This window comes from Canis lupus, chromosome X (assembly GCF_003254725.2).
Source record: "Canis lupus dingo isolate Sandy chromosome X, ASM325472v2, whole genome shotgun sequence".
NCBI classification, from domain to species: Eukaryota; Metazoa; Chordata; class Mammalia; order Carnivora; family Canidae; genus Canis; species Canis lupus.
Window position 1 is genome coordinate 3157386 of NC_064281.1, and position 5256 is coordinate 3162641.

A 5256-nucleotide genomic window follows, 5' to 3' on the forward strand; every position below is an offset into this window, starting at 1 on the left:
TGGTTTTATGAAACATCTGTAGGAGCATCCTGTGTGTGTGGGACGGGGAGGGGTGGCGGGAATGGAGAGGGTTTGGGAACTTTCTCACTGTCAAAGACTGAGAGGCAATAGCACTCGCATTCATTGCTCATTGCCAAGGCCCCGAATCTGTCTACCTGCAGCTCAACCACGCATGTGTGCACACATGTGTTGGGCGCGTGTGTCCACAGAATAGTTTTACTGAAAATATTTTCCGATTGCAGAAGGAGTTATGTATTTCAGAGAGAGTTGAGGACCCTGGACATTGCCATCAAGACAAAAGTATACATTGTGCACTCAAATGAGTCTTACATTTCAGGCGAATGAACGTGCCTGTTGAACTTTTTTTTTGGTCACAACACCCATTTGTGTTCAAACAAAAGTCTCTGATCCTATAACCATGGAATTTCCCTGTATGAAGAAGACAATTTCAGGAGTTCATTTCCAGCACACTGAATTAAATATGTTTGGATTTGATTTAAGTTCTCTCACTGAAGACTGTCTCAGAGCAAGGGTTTGGGTAGATAAACCTGATGGGGTTTTATGAAGATGGACATGATACTGAATTCCTTGTCTCTGGGAGCGTACAAGCCACAGGAAAACCATTCTCCTTTGCAAAGAAACCAGCCTAGGGTGAATTCCTCTTTGTAACATGTGTGCTTTCTTTCTTCCTCTCAGTGTCCCTGCTCCTTCCCTCCACCTCCGATGGGAATATGACTCCCTGCAAGAACCCGCATGGCATCTGCCAGAAACCAGCTACATGCCTCCGATTCCTTGTCAGGTGTATGGGTATCGAAACAGACAAGAATCTTGAAAGTAGAGGGGATAAAAGGAGGCCAGGAGTGTTTGCATCATTCATTTAGGAACCATTTCAGACTTGGTCTTTGTACTCAGTGGGCATTGAGGGTGGCGTTCCCTGGGGAAGTGACATTAACCTGAGGTCTAAAGGGGTGGCTGGGAATTCATGGGATGAAGAGAGAAAGGTGAGCAAGTGACAATCTGGGGTGGGATGGAGGCTGCTCAGGTTGCTAGGTGGTATTTTGAAATTGCAAGAAGGGATCGGGAGCTCCAAGGAGCCCAGGTGTGGAGTGTGGAATCAAATGCACAGGGCTGCCAGGTCAGCAGGAACAAGACAGGCTGTCTTCTCGGTCTGGTGACCAGTACCAGGAGAGAGGAAAGCCCGGTCCAGCCATGGAATGTTCCAGAAGGAGATCCCCTGCAGGACAGTAGAGAGGGAGTGGAGGAGCTTCTCTTTGCCAAGATCCCTGTGGAGCACAGCAAGGTACGGATTTCCCTCCAGTGCAAAACCAGCGGCTGGTCTGGGGTGAACCTCTGGAGGTGCTAGAGGGATCTCTTGGATGATTCTTCACACTCAATTTGATAGCTGCTGACTCAGTAAATATGAGATGGGCATCAGGTTAGAAAAAAAAAAAAAAAACAAACACACACACACACACAAAAAAAAAACCCAAGTTCTGTTTTTCTGGAGAACCCTGACCCATCCAATGTCCTGCCATTGATGCTACCCCGTTGTATGTACTGTTTGGGGGCTCCTTTGTTAACTTTAATAATGTTTCCTGTCCCTGGATATCAATGTATGTCAAGTTTCTTATTCAGTTTGAAGAATCTCATAGTATGGATGTGCCATGATGGCCTTGACAATGTTCAGAGCGACGGACGACACTAGCTTCACATTTTTAGCAATAACGAACAGCAATCATGAAATCTGTACGCAGCTGAATAAAGTCCCTTGCAGTAAAATCTTCCTGTATATCCTATATTCCAGCATCCCCAGGAGAAATGTAATGTGAGCTGTATAGGGAAGGTCAAATTTTCAAGGAGCCACACACACACATAAAAAAGAAAGAAGGAAAGAAAGAAACAAAGAAACAAAGAAAGAAAAGAGAGAAAGAAAGGGCAGAGATTAATTTTTAAAATATAATTTATTGAACCTGATGCAGGAAATAGTAGAGTTTCAACAGTCAGTAGGAAGCATCACGAACGGGACGGCACATACCCTTTCTTCTCTAATAAGCTCCTGATATTTGGTGTGTATTTTACATTTAGAGCTGCTTTATCACATCGTGCCTAGAACTCTATACCTATACCACGTACACTCTTTTCTACCGGGGGGAGCATCGCTATTTCAGGGACATATTCATAAAAAATGAGAATCCCGAATCCCGTAGCACAGACCCTTTTGACACTCATGTAGCCCAATGGTGGCGAACATCCAAACATGTGCTAAGCATTCTGTGAACTTAGAGCTCCCCGTATTTCCTGCCAATGTAACCACTTCATGAAGCTTTGGTAGGACTTTGTCAAGGGATCACGTTGGGGAAGGAACGATGAATGGGGAAGGCTGATGAATACACATCCCCAGATCTATGAACACTGAAGCAAGCCAGAACTTCCTGTGAGACATGGGGCTTTTTGCTATGGCTGAAGGCAACACTAGATGTTGCACTTACTGTTAATTTAGGCATTAAGAAATTGGTCATTAAGATGTTATTAAAAATTGACTAGGAAAGAATATCCCACGGTCACATACTCAGTAAATCCTAAGTCCACCTGCCGCCCCATTGCCAAACTCCCCTGAGGTCTCCGATGACCTTCAGTGGTTAATATTATTAATATTAATATTGGATAAGTCTTTCAGGTCACAGAATATCTCATCGCATTTTAACTGATGAAGGAAAAAAGAAAAAAAACACTGCAAGAATGCTCCCTTATGGGGAGATATAAAAATATCCTTGACTTTGCCCCAGTGACGAGAGGGCAATTAAGCTACTGGACTTCAAATGAGCAGAACTAATTAATTTGCCAAAAAGGGCATCAGAAACACCTAAGGAACCTTGAAAAGAGCCCGCCTTACTTCCCATCGACAAACAAGGCCGTCATTTCACAAAAGAGGGTGTGAAGGATGATACTAAGCTTGATGGAGGCCAGAGCCACACTTCTTGTAACAGAAGACATGATAGAACTGGACAGGAGACCTCACGAGACCTCCATTCATCACAGGCGGAGCTCAAGGGTCAAAGCCAAGCACCTGTGCTGCACAGTATGCGCGCCCGTCAGAATCGGTGCATCGGTGGAAGTGCACACCTCTGTCTACGTGGTCCACCTTCGTCTCGTCATTTGAATTTCCCAGGGTGTCATCATGGCATCGGAGGGATTGCAGAACAGAAGCGTGGGACGTGAAGAAGACAAGCTACTGACCTTGGTCCACCATTCTTGGTTCTTGGGAGACACAAGGATATGGTTCATTCCAGGGGGAAGGGTGCATATCCTTGTTTTACCAACTTAAAGGGGGAAAAAAGATGGAGACAGGTTCACTGGTTTGGAGACCATAAGGGATTCACCTGGGACAAAGGACTCGCCTTGCTGGGTTCTTGAATCAGAACTGCCTCGTAGCAGGTAAAGTTCAAGGATACAACAATCATTTATTTTTTTAAATTTTGTCGATTTTTTTTTCTACCTTATTGAGGATGATTGGAGAGATATAATTGTGTATATTTGAAGTGTCCAATATGATGATCTGGTTTATGTCCGTTGTGGAATGATCGGCAAGATGAAGATAATCAACCCACCAAACGCGTGAGACATTTAACTTTTTCCTGTGTGTGGTGAGAATGCTTACCGCCTATTTAGAGCAACTTTCAAGAAAAAGTTGCGAGGATCTAACACACACCATGGTGACAGGAGTTCATAATAAGGGATTGTAATACTTAATCATCAGATTTTGTAAGAAAAAGGAGCATATCTCATAAAACGCTCATAAAATGCGTTCTGAATGTGAAAATAATATTTTTGTACCAGGAAAAAAAAATGCCCCCCACCCCCCACCTCCCAAGGGTGAGGACGTAAATGTCAAACAATTAAAATGTTTTTAGCGAAGGGAAGGACAGTGACAAATGCATGTGCTCCAAGCTTCATGGAAGTGATACGCATGTTCACACGCCGGTGTAAGAAAACTGAAGAGCTTTTTAAGAGAAACAACAAACATATGAGACTAGACTTTACTTCTTTTTTGTAGGTAGTTCTAGCAGATTCTGGTGATCACATTGAAAGATGGGTTGCCACTTTTTAAACTCAAAGATGTAAAGCCACATCTCGACTCAATCAAGTAAGCTTGGAGCAAGCTAAAAAAATGATATATGCAAATCATTCATTCACTGAGAATATCTACACTGAACAGCTACTTAATTCTGATTTCACCAATAACAAATTTAATCAATGACAAATTGGTAAAAAAAAAAAAAGAGAGAGAAAAAGAAGAAAGAAAGAAAGAAAGAAAGAAAGAAAGAAAGAAAGAAAGAAGAAAGAAGAAAGAAAGAAAGAAGAAACAAAGAAAGAAACAAAGAAAGAAACAAAGAAAAGAAAGAAAGAAAGATTGACGTGTTGTTTATATACTTAAAAAAATAAACTCTTTGAAGAGTTAATAACGTGAATTAAGAAGAATGCATTGTGTGAAGATAAAAGGAAGAACCAAAGAAATTTCAATTCCGTTACAAGTGCTAGCTGGCATGTTAATATTTAATCATATCTTTTGCTTCTATAAACCGGTTCTCCTGTCTCAGAAGTACCCTGATTATAAGGAAATCCTTTGTAATTTATTATTATTTATTGATAATTCAGGTATTTTGTTAACTCGTAATGTTGTCCTTTTCAAATTATCCAGATCATTCATATTTGACTATTTTAAACCTTGACATTAATGACTTAAAGCCCCAGAGGCCGTGGAAGTCCTGTATTGGTAGATGATGTGTGTAGGTCGCAAACTTATAGTCCCCTTTCCTGAGCTGCTTCGAGAAGAAACAGGTGAAGTTTGAACCACGTGAGAAATATGCAAGGTGTTCCCCTCTCCCTTTTACAACTTTTAGAGTAGAAGCTGGTGTTTTTAATTACCAATATTAGTGTGAATGATGTATTTTAAGTAATTTGTCTGGTGGGCTTCAGAAAAGTGAATTATTGAAAATAGGCCGTGGCCCCAACTTTTGCATTCGCAGAGTTGTGCCGTTTTCTGCGTTGCCCCGACCCTGTTATGAGATATTTCCAGCTAAGCTCTGTCAGCTTGTGTTCTCAAAGCGGCAAAGTGGGTTAAATGTCATGCTTTGGATTTTCTAACATAGAATCAATCAGATTAGATTATTAGCATCAGTCAATCAACAGAAACAAAGACACGTGTTTAAGATTTTATGTGTATATAAAGCATTGCGCTCGTGATATGCCCACTAT